At 32.5% G+C, this 16,565-nt stretch overlaps 1 protein-coding gene across 1 annotated transcript in view; it reads left to right on the top strand.

Moving 5' to 3' along the window:
* The window catches only part of LOC126771045 (calcium/calmodulin-dependent protein kinase type 1-like), a 370,899-nt gene that overhangs the window by 295,085 nt on the left and 59,249 nt on the right, over window positions 1-16,565 (top strand). The window lies entirely within an intron of this gene.

Consider the following 16,565-nt stretch of genomic DNA (forward strand, 5'->3'; position numbering starts at 1 on the left):
TCATCACTTTTACTCGCAACTCAAAAATTATGCTGGATTAAATTTATGCAGCTTTTACTAAACTTTCAATCATCTAGCGATCGCTACGACAATATAGCAATTAGTATCTAAGTAGCAACTCATGACGCTTATGGACTTCATTATGAAATATCATGTCTTCGAAGACGTGCCATGTTAGATGTCCACTGTAGAGTGGCAGAAAAGACGACTATCTCTTGCGTATATGCAATGAAGTGCGCGGCGGAGCTATCTCCTGTGTTAACGCGCCTGTTCCAACTTTCTGTATCTTCGGGATGTGTGCCGGAGAAGTGCTTGGAGAAGAGCTAATGTGCAAGCGGTTTCCAAAAAAGGGGATCGGTCTGACCCAGAAAATTATCGGCCAATTGCTATCACCTCAGTACTTTGTAAGGTGATGGAACGGATTCGAAACAACAAACTCATCCATTACCTAGAAGATCACTGTCTAATTAATGATCGTCAGTACGGGTTTCGACCCAACCGGTCTACAGGTGATCTTCTAGCGTACGTAATACACCTCTGGGGTGGTCCAATCGTTGGCTGTCAGCCTCGATATCTCCAAGGCTTTCGACAGAGTCTGGCACAGAAGTCTTCTCTCCAAGTTGCCGGCATATGGTCTGCCTGCCCAGCTTTGCACCTAGATTGCCGGCTTCCTACATAAGCGTAGCCTTCGTGTTTTAGTTGTTGGTTGCGCTTCACAATTCTATGTAGTGAATGCTGGGGTCCCCCAGGGATCTGTGATATCTTCCACACTCTTTCTTTTGCATATCAATGATATGTTCTCTCTTGGGAACATACATTGCTATGCAGACGATAGTACAGTGCATGGTGGATACCACGGACGCGCAGTGGCTGGGCAAGCGGAAATTTTGGAGAGGCGGAAGGATCTTGTCATTGAACTCGATAGGACATTAGAACTCATCGCCAAATTGGGCTCTGATAATCTTGTTGAGTTTAATGCCAAGAAAACACAGGTATAAGCTCTCACAGCGAAAAAGTCAACATTTTCCCCTCTTCACTCCCTCTGTGGTACTCCACTGGTGATACAAAGCAAAATCGCGATGCTGGGGATTGACGTTCGCTGCGACCTTAGTCCAAGGGATTACATCGAGGCTGTTATAAAACTTCACGGCAACTCGGAGTTCTGAACAAGGTGCGGCGTTTTTTCACGCCACAACAACTGTGCCTATTATACAAAACACAGGTACGGTCTTGCGTGGAATATTGCTCGCACATTTTGGGATGGCTCCGCTAAGTACCTACTGGAGGCCTTGGATCGGTTGCAGCGCCGTGTGGTCCGCATTATTGGCGACGTAAAGGTCACAAACACCCTTGAACCTTTACAATTACTCTAATTCCTGCTTCCCCCTTCCTTCTTAAGTCCACGCGAGCTGGTTCTCGATGTCACCGCCTAAGTGTGACATCAATTCCATCGCGCACAAAGAAATTTGGCAACTCCTTTCTGTGTCGCACTTCCAAAAAATGGAATTCCTTACCAACTCACGTGTTGCCCCCCTCTTACAATCCGGGTTCCTTCAAACGAGGCGTAAAGGCTAGTGCAGAACATTCTTCCCGTCTGTACTAGCCGTCGTCGCGTTTGGACTCCACCACTTACCATCAGGTGGAGTAGAGTCATTTGCCCTCTCGGCGAATATAAAAAAATAATATTCTCCTACCGATGTTGGTCGAGAAAATAAGACCGAATGTAATTGTTGCCATCATTAACGCGCAAATTCCTGAGTGTCGAAAACAGTAAGTTGTATGTGGCAATCACAACTTGAAATCACCTTGAATGATCGAAAACAAAATATACTCCAAACCTTAACCGCCAGCCAACAAGGCTGACACAACAATCACCATTTCATCCTATATGATTTTTGTATATAAATTTGAATAGCCGTGTTTTTCCCGTGTATTAATTGTGAGTCGATAGACTATGTGTTTTCTGTCCGGGCGGAAAAACAAAGAATATGGATATCATCAAGCGTTTCAATGAACACATAAAGAGCACCAAGTGATTATCCAAACAAAATATTTCATATTATTTCATTTCAGTATATTCATAATTGTACTGAAATTGTTTTATTTCAATTCTTATAAAGTCAAGAAAAGATGGGGAATATTGCGGTTGACTGACAGGCGTCACACAGCCTAAACCACAGGAGATAGTTATTTGACTGCTTTGATCAACAAACAAATATACTTAATGAAATAACACTTAGGAATTTTGTTAAAGTTCATTAAACCACCTAAAACAACTGAATTGTGTTTGTTAACCAATTGATTTATTTTGTTTTTATAAACACTTTCCATGATGACATAAGAGTTTTGACATTACCTTATTTAGAACATGTATATGAATTGATTACCGCTTAAACATTATATCATATATAGTTTTAAATTGGTCCCAGGCACATATGTGTATGATTAATATTTTGCCTTTTGAGATATAGGTTATAATGTCGTAGCCAGAGAAATTTCTTAGTTCGGCTCTTTCCAAACGAACACTGTGGAAACTATAAATGATACAGGAAAACTGAAATATTTGTAGATTTTCAGAACATCTACAGAAAACTCAAGACCTTAAAACACATTAGTATCCACCGGCATAGTATAGTATAATATTCAAGTTATATTTATATTGGAGTTTGTATTTTTTATTGTTTGGAAAAAAATGCAAGATCTCCAATAGTTAATATAAATAATGTGATTGTGGATTTCGTTTGTGTTGTTATTTATATTATTAATTTAATTGATTTCAGCGGACAGGGTTGTTTGTTTTCTTTAATATATATATATTACTGTAACGGCCTAATTGGTGAAGTGGCTAGATTTAAGGCTGCAGACCGCGAGGTCCTGGGTTCACATCCCAAGTCGGGCCAGTAAAAAGTTATAGCGTTTTTCTGTCGAAAATTCTCAGTAGCAGTGGAGTCTGGAAGTTGAAATTGTTTACACTTCAGTGCCACGGAAAGCACCTAAATCCGTTGAGGACAGCTTGTTAATCCCACTGCTGGGCTGAGGCGTCCTCTCCCTTTCGAGGAGAAGGTTTGAAGCTTATTCCACCACGCTGCTCCAAAGCGGGTTGGTGGAATACACACGTGGCAGAATTTCAGTGAAATTAGATACATGCAGGTTTCCTCAGGTAAAGCACGAGATTAATTATAATCACAAATTAAGCACTTGAAAATTCAGTGGTGCTTGCCCGGGTTAGAATCCACGATCATCGGTTAAGATTCTCGCTTCTTACCACTGGGCCATCTCGTAATTTTACAAACTTATAGATTTTTTTTAAATATATAACATCAATATCTGAATAGACTTTATTATAATTTTGGCAGCTACGGATATCGCAAGTATAAAAACGACCTCAATATCATTCTTGAGTGGAGTATCTGATCTTTGTATTTAATTATGTATTTAATCTTAATGTCAACGTTAGTAAATCTTAATCCATAATTATTGGCAGCTGGAAACAAATATCAAAAGTCGACTGGTTTTCCTTACCATCCATAATGTTTGACAATATTGTCATCCTTTATTGTGATTATTTTAAAAAACCTGGGAGTTTTTTTTTATAATACTCTTAGCTGGACTCGCCATGTGAATGAAATCAGAAGGAAAGTGTTTGTGACTAAGCATTTTTGCATCGTCTTCAAAATTTTCTTTTAAATTATACTCACACAGATCTTTCTTTTTATTCTTAATTATGATTGCGCAAGCTTTGTAGCCTTAACCGAAGACCAATTAAAGAAAACTGAAAGACTTAAACATACTTTTATTCGGTTTATATTTAGATTAGGCAAATATGACCACGTTTCACAATTTTGTTCTCTTAACTGGTTACCAATTCGATTTCGTCGAAATATGCATATCCTCTCTATTCTGTACTGTGTTGTTTCACCCTTACTTGTTACTCCCCTTTTATAACTTGGTATTCATTATGACGATGACTCAGTGCTTTTATCTATGAGCTCTGTATTTTGATGCGCAATAGCCACTTTTTTAGTTATCGCTACAGATTTCTCTATTGAAAGATTAAACCGTGGTAATAATCATTGACGTACGTGCGAGCTACTCAAGCACATATTTGCTATAATATATATCAAAGACCGATGAATGTCTTAATTCAACTAAATCACATTTTAAGATTTTCTAGACTCGTGTTATAGTTGTTTATATCTTCGTGTTGTTAAATTTATCAATGAGGTCTTCTAAAGTGTTTTCTGTTATTTCAATGTTTAATTAGCTTTCGACATCTTTTCCACCAATCGAGTGTAATAATTTTTTTGCGATTTTTCTCTTTTCATACTCCTTATCTAGGGCAGTGGCTAATAAATATAGTTCGAAATGATGAAGCCACTTTTTCCACCTTAAATTGTTTATTACATTCCTACGGATAATAATTTATTAATTTTAGCACTGAAGCAAAACTTTTAATAAATAAATAACAAAATAAGTATATTATAAGGCACAAATATCTATTAGACAAATTATAGGATAAATAATTATGCGTATTATAATATATAATATAAAAATTTATGCGTATATGTGTGTCAAATGCAAGGTAGCGACCTGCACTCCTTCTCCATTTTAACTTTAACTGTGCAAAATCTCCTCAAATCATTCTTCTCCGCTCACGCAATTGTCGTAAAAAGGGGTACAAAGTTTCGTTTGCTTCGCGTATTTATAGCATAGATTATTATACAAACTAATACGAAAGTATTATGTAGTAGTAAAGAAATTTTATATACATATAAAAGCAATTAATAATACTTACATAACCTTAATTTATACTTTCTGACTACGTAAAGCACAGAGGCCCAGAGCTCATTAAATACCGACTCAAAAAAGTTGTCTCGTGGCTGGCACTGGGGGGTTTCGCCCTCACGAATCAGATATACCTTTTACCGTCTGAATAGTATGTACTTTATAAAACATTAGTTATTTTAAATAAGATCGTTTATCGTAAATATATCCTAATTTATTAAATGAATTACATTGTACACTTTATAAATACAATGGCGTACGATTTCTAATAAATGTCTAGATATAACTCATTATTAAATAATTAAGTTATAAATAGACGTCGTCTAGTGGATGTTCAATTAAACACTGATAGCTGTTAATTTTTTAAAGAATTTAGAATGGCTCTATTAAAAATCATAATCAGTTAAATTCAACAATAAACAAAATGAAAGTATTTGAAAGGATTGGATTTATTTAGACTTTCGTTAAAATAAGCAAACAACTTCAATTAAATACGTCGAATATTATTTATATGTTTTAAGGTTCTCAGTCTCGAACGTAATTTATTTCAGTGGCGCCGCTGCGCTATCCGCGCCTTGATATTAATTGTAAACTTCATATTATTTCAACTGCGAGGTGAAATTGTAACTCAATAAAGCGTCTAATTATATTACTCTATATTAATAACTATGATATTATCGTATTTTTTATTAAAGTACGCTGATCCAATAGGTTTATAATAACATTTTTTTATTATAATAAATTAGTCGATTTGTGAGTATTTTTATAATGCTATTATAATAAAAAATATAATAAGATAGCTTGCATCGGGCAATTAAATAATTTAATAAAGATATTCTTAAGGCTCAAAATTCAATTTAACCAATTACACTTACACGAAATGAATACACAAACACACGTGAACACTTAAACACATATACACATACAATCACTTATACACACACAAATAACAGTGTAACTGCACTACCACATAGTCTGTATCGCCTAATTGAAAATTTTTATTTGTTTTATTTAACTAATTATTATTTTGTTATATTTACATTTTAGTTATCAAAACTGTGTGTTGCTACTTCTATTAACTATTATTAAGTCGAGATGGCCCAGTGGTAATAACGCGTGAATCTTAACCGATGAACGTGGGTTCAAACCCGGGCAAGCACCTCTGAATTTACATGTGCTTAATTTCTGTTTATAATTCATCTCGTGCTTTTCGGTGAAGGAAAACATCGTGAGGAAACCTGCATGTGTCTAATTTCATCGAAATTCTGCCACATGTGTATTCTACCAACCCGCACTGGAGCAGCGTGGTGGAATAAGCTCCAAACCTTCTCCTCAAAAAAGGGAGAGGAGGCCTTAGCCCAGCAGTGGGACATTTACAGGCTGTTACTGTAGGTTTGAGTAATTCAATGGAAAACAGGAATTGGCTCTATTGTCTGTATATTGTATTTTTAATGTCAAAATGTTTTGTATTATTCTGTTGTTTTCCTTAAATAAATAATTTAATTTAATAATTACTTACTAAAAATTACTTTGATTAAATTTATCGATTCTCGCTATAGGTTTCTCCGATCCAGGGATAATTTAAGTCATTTTTTCAGTCACATCTTCCTATATTTTCCAATTTTGAAAACACATCTAGACTTTATGATTTTTAATACATATAACTTCTATCAGTTATATACTTATAATTGCGTAAATTTAAGGTGTAAGCAAAGTTACGTACAAGTTTTAAGGAGGTCCTATTTTGACATTTTATTTTTCATCTCAATATTTCGATTTCGATTGACATTGAGGAAAAACTGCAATAAATTATCTTGTTTCTTATAAGGATCAAAGCACTCAGAATATAAATATATATCAAATGTCGTATTCAGGTCGGCTGTTAGATAATGTGTAGCGATAGCCTTTTGTGCAATTAACGTTTGTGGAAAACATTTCAGTTAAAAATAAATGGAGTCTGGGGTAATACCAGGTCCTTTTTTGTTTTATATTTAGATATCTAAACGCAAAAAGTAATACTATTTACAGACTTTACCGAAAACAAACAAAGTTGTTTGTTTTCAATTGTAATGTTACGTCAGGATTGGCACGAATAATTTATTTACTCCAGTCAACGTTTGTGTTTTATTATTGTAACCGAAAAAATAAGGTTTATGGCGCAACTCTCACTGGTCTTGAGACATTTAGATTCCACTCATATTTTCGATGATTGGAGAATTTCTCGAGTCAAGAAAAAGGAAAAGAATGGGCAGTGATCGAGAAAATCTTTAATTTATTTCAATGAGTCTCAGGGAAAGAATATTTAAGATCGGCTTTAAAGACGATTATACTTGGATTATGTTTTATTCGTTTTATAATTTTAAAAAAAATTGGTTAAATTTAGTCTAAGGTTGACCTTGTTAATAGTGATCTATCACTAATTAAATTAGTTTCATAAATACTATTAAACACATATTGTTATCTGCACATATAGAATAAAAGAATATTATGAGTTCAAATCCGGCTAGGCAAGCGATTATTTGTGTTTATAATTTTGGTGCTCGATAATAAAAAAACGTAGTAAGGAAACCCGCATGAGTAGGATTATAATTTGCCACATGAACATATATCCACTAACCCGCATTGGAATAGTGTGGTAGAATAAGCTCCAACCAAAGCTTTTTTGTCAGAAGGAGTGGAGGTCTTAGTCCATATTTTTATGTACGTCAAATTATTAAATCAAAATAATACAATTAACAAATGACAAGTCGCGCCAATATTATAATGAATTAATGACTTTACCTTTCAGTCCACGAACAAAATGGCGGCTTGAAATTAGCGCACGTCTTTTTTACAAAGCAATCTCCTATCTTTACAATTACTATATATATACTACATAGTAATTGAAATAACGTTTAGAAAATAATGTTCGCATTAAATCTCAATAATTGTATTATTGATATAAAATTTCTCTTACTTCCATAACAGTTCCGTTATTTCAACCCGCAAGCCCCAGGGTCTTTTCATTTCCTAACTTCTGAAGCAATTACAAAAGTAGTAGTGAAGTTTCACATCGTCCCTTTTAGATTTTCATTTGTTACAATGAAATTTTAAATTACAAACGATTGCCGCCTAAAGTTTCATAAACAAATTATAATCTTTACTGAATATTATTTCAGATATTATTACATTATTTGTTTATTTATATATAATGCAAAAAATAAATGCTAAAGTACTAAACTTACTGTTTAATCCACTTATACAAAATAATATGTATTTAGTGCACATATTATTTTGCAACATTTGAATTTTTTTTAAGATTTAATATTATGGCTAACGTATATTAATATTTTATAAAAAAAAAATATTTATTCAAATACAAATCATTTTGTTTGGAATATACATTTATTAATAGCCTATTATGTCTTATTTTGTCTCATAGTTTTATCTACGGAGATCTGGTAAAAGACCAACGGCTTTCCGAGGCACGATAGTGTAACACAATTTTATAGATGACCAGTTGACCCGTCCCGACTTCGTACGGGTATAATAAGCAAATATATGCTGTTGCACACTTCTTTTAGATCTTGTCATCCGCTTTCGTCATTCGTCTAACTTTAACATAAGCTTTCAAGATTTCAACATAAATATAATATTTATAACATTACTCCTTATAAACATATAGCCTACGTTCATCTGAAATAATGAATCTTTGTAACGGTAAAATAATTTTTCAAAAGGTGTCGTGGGTCAATTTATTATTTATAGCATAAAATTATTATTTAAAAATAAAATAAAAGTTGTGATAAGACAGTTAAACATTTGGTGGCCAATTTATTTATCTACCTTCGTTAAAAATATTTATAATAGTAGCATTTTAAGCCAAACTCCGTTGCTGGTGATGAAAGTTACTTTTAGAGAATTAGGTATAATATACATGGGCCTTATGCAGGCCGTCCGGCTACCGTCTGGGTAGATACCACCCATTCATCGGATATACTACAGCCAAACAGCAATGTTTAGTATTGTTGTGTTCCAGTTTGAATAGCCAGTGTAACTACAGGCACAAGAGCCAAAACATCTTAGTTGGTGCACAAGGTTGGTAGCGCATTGGTTGAGGATTGGTTTATATTTCTTACTTCTTACTACTTACCAATGTCTATAGGCTATGGAAACCTCTAAGCATTAGGTGGCCTATTTGCCGGTCCGAAAACCTATTTCACAAAAAAAAGTCCTTTTTTTGTGATTTTAAATAAATGGTAACGCTACTAAATTTTAAATAATTAAATATTTAAACTATCTTACATTGGTATACATAATAGTTATAGAGAATTTGCAAATCAAATTTTAATCTTCCTTTGGGCTTCAGTACCTTAAAATGTTTGGGCGATAGTTTAAGTTATATTCAAAGATCATTTTTACTTTTCAGTTCATTAAAGCGTGATTTTCCTGCCTTCAAAGAATAAGGTCATTATTAATTCAAATCCTTTGTTGTCCTCGATATCTTCACCGATCGTGCTCAGACTTATTGATACTTTTTTTTAGATAGCTACACCCCAAAGTTTGTCTCATTTAAATAAAAAAAAAACCTATAACATAGTGGAATGAGCATAGAAATCTAGTCGATTAGACACTTGTTCTGTGTATTTTATTTATTTGCTAATTAAAAATTAATTTAAATGATTCTATTTTATTAATTAGATTATACTTTGAGAGTAGTCGAATGTTAATTAAACGATAAAATTCCACCTGTGACGGTCAAAAGCTGTGAGAAAAACTTGCTTGTCTAAACGGTGCAGTCTTATTTGAGCAGCGCATTTAGAAGGTTTTGGAAGGCTTACTAGGTTTCGTAAATATTTAAACGATAAGTGTGTTCTCCTAACCAATTTTAGCAATTGCGGCAATTCTCAAGCAAGACAGTACAATGCACAAAATTATGCGCAACCACAAGTGCACTCTCTATCCCGTCACTCTTATGAGAATGGTGGAAAAACCGACACTATTGGAAATTTATAATTACCAATATGGTTTTTATATTATCCTTATAATTTTTTGTTCAACGTAATTATAAATATAATTTTTATATTTTTGTTTAATTTGTTCATAAATCCAAACAAATTTTTAATTCAAATTGTTTTGAAAATTAAACTTGACAGAATTAAATTAAATTTAGTTTTTGTTTATTCAAAGCATTACGTATATAATTTTCTCATAATTATATGTACACAGTACAGCCAGCGTTGTTTGTTTGTTCGAAGTTGCAATGTTAAATAAGTCCCACGTTTAAAAATTTCAGAATAAGAGGAACTGAAATTATGCATGAAGTGAACGCGGTGGCCGCTCGGTTTTGCCGCGACGATTAATATTAATGAACTTGTGTCACGCCGTACTACCAAGCAGTGTCAAGCTTCTATGTTTCTTTTCAATGTAAATCGTGACTCCATCCGTGTACTTGTTGCTTACTATACAGTATGTAGAACCATTGGGTTTTGTTTTATAAGTGAACTAGAGATTTGTTTTCATTGTTTATACGATTTCCTATTGTAGGGCGTTGTACAGGCTCGTCTAGCAAGGCGCAAATTAGTCATGACTTAGTCTATAGATAAACTTCAATTATCTGTATTGTTGTGTTTCCGATTCAAGGATTAACAAGTGTTATTATAGACCGCCGTATTGACGATGTAAGATGTGGTTTGTACTTCTCGCATACTATTCGCATAATCGTATAGTATTATGAGCGAAAACCACTAACCATTCACGTTAATACCACTTACATAAAAAAGAATGAAAAAAATAAGTGGAAGAAATTGAGTCCTGTGCAATCCATATTTTCATTTTCATAAATACATTAACATTATTTGTTAATGTATTTATTTACCTACATCGAATGCTTTAAATAAAGTTAATATTTAAAATTCTTCTATCAACCTTACTCTTGCCATGAGGTCATGAGGAATACAGTAATAAAATTATACTTTTAATTTCACTGTCAATAATGTTTTATTCAATATTTTATTATATTACGTGTATGTAAATTATTTTTTATGAAAATTTTATTCAAAAATAATTTTGTCTTTTACTTTTTTTTATTATCATTTTTATCTTATAGAATCATTGTTATATATTTGTGCATGTATGTAACGAATGAATATTTTTTTTTATAAATTTGCAATGTAATTACTTTAAATATACATATAATTTTATATCATTCTTTATTTAAACTATTGTCCAAATTGCTTAATGAGGACATAGTGGAAACCCAAGAGCCGGCAGTTTCTTCGGACATTATAATATAATATTGGTTATACAGAAAAAACATACCTGCCAGTATTCTGGGAATTTAACACCGAAGGATGAATATTTTTTTCGTACAAATTTTATAATATTAAAATAAATATTTTTATTTTCTACATATTTTAATACATTATTAACTGATTTATGGTTATTATAGATAGATATAAATTTAATATATTTATAATTTTCTTACCTTTTTTTAGATTAAACACAGTATGTCCTCTTCTTCTATTCATCTTGATCCTCAGTTCGCATAATTTATCACATAATCCATCCATATTTCCTTTCATAGTTTTTCTAGTTCTCAAAACAGTCATGTCCGATGAAATATTTTCACTCAAAATTTTAATCGCTGGCATTAATTCCAAATATGCATTTCAATTTTCTGATTTTAGCTTATTTTCTAACACTTCTATCCCATGAACAGTCGCAATTTCATCTGTTTTGAATCCATACGTAATTATAGGTCTTATAAGTTTATGTTGGAAGAGGATTTCCGATTAGGTATAGCTTAGACTCTTGTTGTGTTACAAAGGCCTTCTGTGGAGAGACAATTCTTGGAAATACAGGTGAAGGTACTCGCGGAAGTGGTGGAGCGAGCGGCAACGTTCAATTTAAGCCGAGGAGAGGCGAGTCCGGGCTTTTTTCCAACGACCCTTAATTTGCAGATGGTAGATGGATCTACGTAGTATTCTGGTAACAGTAAAGGCGATCCGTTCCCACTTAAGTTGCTACGGTAGCAAGAAGAGGTGGCACACTTACGTGCAGAATAACGCAGATGCTTACCGGATATGGCTGTTCTAGGAAGTACGTATTTCCAATCACTAGGTTTGAGGTATAATACACCGACGCAGCACCTTGCATTGGGGCTCCAGATGCAGTCCTAGCGGTGACAGTCGGAGATCGCTCGCCGATACCGAGCTTGATTAACGCCATGCGCGACAGCGCGATATGCTGGATGCCCTTTCTATGAGAATGTCATGAAGCGGAAAGACGCTGCGGAGCAGGAGGGTGAGAAGAATGCCTCTGCTGACACGTTCCGCTGAAGAAAACTGGGGAGATTGCATCGACGCTATGCCCACCTTCTTCATCCGTTGTTAGCACCGCAATGAGGCTAGGGGGCTTTCTCTTTCGGAATGGTAGTATACGCAAACGATCCTAAGACGATCCCAAAGAGATGGAGTGGGTACCGCTGGTGTTTTAATGAATAAACTGGGGCACTCGGTGCCGGTCAGTCCCACATACACTTTTATTTTATTATAGTATAGGTAGGCGGACGAGCATATGGGTCACCAATACCCATAGACATTGGCATTGTAAGAAATTTTAACCATTGCTTACATCGCCGATTAGGAACTAAGATGTTGTGACTTTTGTGCCTGTAATTACACTGGCTCACTCACCCTTCAAACCGGAACGCAACAATACCAAATAGTGCTGTTTTGAGGTAGAACATCTGTTGAGTGAGTGGTACCTACCCAGACGAGCTTGCACAAAGCCAGTAAAGTCTTGTGGGCTAAGCGTGTAAAAGCGTTTTTCTAGCGAGATAAAAAAATGATTTTGTTCTGCAAACCGTTAGAGGTATTTAATAGAATAGTGTATAAATTAGATATTAAACTGCAGCATCTATCGGTTTTAGACCTAGTCGCCTTTTGCTTTATAATATTGGCTACCTGCCTATTTCAAGTTGCAGGCGGCTTAACCTATATAACTCCTGCAGTAAATAATTTAGATTAAATTAAAGTGCCTCCATATATTTAGATATTTTTAATGCAACAGATATAAGAATGTCATATTTTGTATGATATTATGTTATAATTATAATATAAAAAACAGAATAGAATCTATCAGCAGTACAAAAAAGCTAAAATTGTTTAGATAAGTGTTTTACTAAACATCAATTAGTGTATTTCAGTGTAGAAGTTTGTCATTTAACAAAAAAAAACATTTAAACTACTGATTTAACCATTTTCCGAGCAATATGTAATACATGTTTATAGTATAACCAAAACAACAACTTCAGTTGTAACAACAAAATAAATTCAGTTCATCCAAAAAAAACTTTTTAAGCAATTTTTTAAGCAAAAAAAGCACGTTTAGGATTTATTAATTGTACTCTAAATGTAACACATAACGAAATTATATACAGACATATATATCAATCCAACAAAAACTTTGTACGAATTATAAAAAACGAATGTAGTAAATGGCATTAGGGAGAGCGCGAACCGTGAAAAATAACGTATTTGAGGAAAATTACTATAGAGCATCAGGAAGTCGCATCTACAAAGAAAATCGAGATTGTATAGGCTAAGTGCCTTTTTCCAAGCTATTCCACGCGTCTTTTCATCATAGCGTATTCGACACGTAACCGCAAAAATAAAACCAAAAAAAGTGAACATGGCTTGGCGTTAATGTTCCTAATCACAAAAGAAACTCGGAAGTCGTAATACTTCACAAAACGCTTCAAAACGATGAAAATACATGTATTTTCATCTCGAACAATGCAATTAAAATATATTTCATATAATATATTTTAATTAACTGGAAACCATAGGATGATATTATGTTCCTTAATTAGACTGGCTCACATACTAAGTTACTACTAATTATGTTACAATATTTGCTTTCGAACTTATTGTTTTCAGCACACAATGTCTTATAAGTAAAAAATTAGTTTTCACCCGCGGCTTCGCTTGCGTGTTAGAGTTTAGTGGGCAGAAGTTAGGTAAAAAAAAAAGTAAATTATGCCCTCCCTTGAGTTTGAATCCATTGTTTCATAACAATTTTTATCAAAATCGATTCAGTGATTTAGCCCTCAAAGCGTAACAGACAAAGAAAAAGGCTTAGCCAGAGAAAAATAACTTTCGCATTTATAATGTTAGTACAGATACGCATATGCCGTGGTTGAATTTTGTTGGAAATTTTTATTTAATCCTCCTACAAATTCAAACTAATATTACAATTTTTTTCTGTTTTTTTCAGATTTATAGGTAACCGATAAGATAATAATCATACTTGTATAGTCTCACTTAATGAATTATTAATAGATTATATCGATCGTTGTAATTGTGACTCGCGTCACAGAAACTTCTGCGACACAATTTTAATTGATTTATAATCAATATATTTATAATCAATTTGAAAATGATGCCTTCATGAAATAATAACAACATATAAAATATTGAAGCTTTTATTTACAAAATTACCAACATATAATATCACTTTGGGAATCGCAGTTTCACTTGCATAACACCATGAATATACATAACTAGTATAAAAACAATAATGGTTACAATTCCTCAATAAATCGTTCATGTAATATATAAACCTTACATTATATAATAGACAATATTCAAAATATTAACTGAAAATAGATAATAGTACATAGATTGCGAACTAAGTTATTAGTTTACCAATTATTATTAAATTTTGGAAAAAAAAATTATGAAAAAAAAATATTGTAAAACGATATTGATGTACTTAAAGTGAATGGTTTAAGCACTTTTATTATTGTCTATTTAAAATGAATAATAAGTCTACGACTTCTTAGTCATTCATTCTAAATACTTTATTTGGAAGTTATTTCGACATTTGCTTCTGTTTTTAATTAAAAAAAGTACATTAAGAAGTAATACATTTTCCAAACACTAATTTATAACAATCAATAATTATATCTGAAACGTTTGACTAATTTCAATGGAACCTTCCTTCCGACCAAGCGATATAGCCTTAGCATGGCTGATTCACGCAATTTAATTTGCTTAACAATGACGATAATACAAAATACATATAATCAAAGCTTAGTGTTGTTATTATTATTTAATTATATTTTTGTTGCTAAAAAAAGGATTTAAATATGTCGTAGTTCCTTTCAGATCTAATTTTAGAAGAAATGTTTGTAAAATATATATAGACTAAAATATTACATAATATATTGCATCGCATCTATGTTTGAAGTCATTAAATACGATATTATCTGCGTTTTAAAAACGAAAATACCAAGAAAAAAAACTTAATTTGGCATTCATCTATTACTAAAAAGCGTAATTTATATTTATTGTCACAGGTGAGAAGAAAATGACAAAAAATAGAATTATTAGAGATCAATATTTAAACTTTATCAGCTATGTATGACAATAACTTTAACACCATTTATTTACAACAATTTTATTTTACAATTATAATACGAATTAACAATCATTCTGTCAATTATCTATAAGTAAACTTGAAATAGATATGTTTCAGACTTCGTGTGAAATAATAAACATATAATATAAACAAAAGTAGAATACTGGTTTAATCCAGATTTAGGCCCGTATTCTAAAACAATACTGTGAGAGCTCATGATGTGCTAAGCCGCAAAGGGCGGAAATAAAACTAACGCAACTGTACTTTCTTAAAAATTTACCACACGAATTAATTTGCATGCGCATTTTTGTCTAACCAATAAATACCACGTGAGACTAAGCAACGCAAAACGCAAACGAACCAATCATAGATCGGCATTCCACGCAGGTCGTTCGCATAGCGAAGGATAATTTGAGTATTGTGTGTGAATGGAAAAAAGGACACAACACACACATATATCTTTTTTTCACACTGACCAAAGTATTGTTTGCGAATACGAGAATGTCAAGTAAAATTCAAATTGACCTTGAAAAAATTGATTAGCCAATTAAGAAGCAGAAATAGTATCACTAATAATCATATTTTCATTTACAATAAACAAAAGTAACATTTAAATAAATGAAGTTTCAGTTAACTGATAAAAATGTAGTTATTTTATTAAGCAACATTGTTAAATAAATTCTCGATGACTTTTTTCATATAAGCAATATATCAATTGCGCAAATAAATATTATATACAATATTTTATATATAAAATAAATTATACACTAGCCTTCAACAAAAACTCCCATGTTCATTATTTTAATTAATGATTTACCAAAAACAAATCGTATTGGAAGACAAAACAAATTCTTAACGAGATTGATTGACAGTAATTAGGAAACAGTCGAATTAATTAATCCCTCATTAAAATACTTTATTTCAGGCGTATAAAATTTTCACATTATCCGTCTATTTACAATTCTAACTACAGTCTATAGCGTTGTTTAGTTTAGTTCGAATTAGTACCTCAAGATAAAATGTATAATTAGAAGTAAAGACAAAAATTATGCATATGAATAAAATTGAAATCCCTTGGTGCATTTATTTCGTTTTTATGGAGAATATTGATTTAATTGAATATTATGTCTAATTATTATTATTTCTTTTTGATATACAGTTTCTTAACACTTATATGGTATATGTACTTAGGTTTTAGTATATTATACAGGGACCCGATTTTATTTCGCATATACTTTTACGGTGAATATATGATTAAAGGTACAACGTATTTGGCATTTTTTTCCAGTATTTTATGTACATGTATACCGTAAAAGTTTCAGATGAAAGAAATATTTAAAATTTTAAGTGGTCATTGGATTATTTAAATAATATAA

The sequence above is a fragment of the Nymphalis io genome, chromosome 10, assembly GCF_905147045.1.
Source record: "Nymphalis io chromosome 10, ilAglIoxx1.1, whole genome shotgun sequence".
Lineage (NCBI taxonomy): Eukaryota > Metazoa > Arthropoda > Insecta > Lepidoptera > Nymphalidae > Nymphalis > Nymphalis io.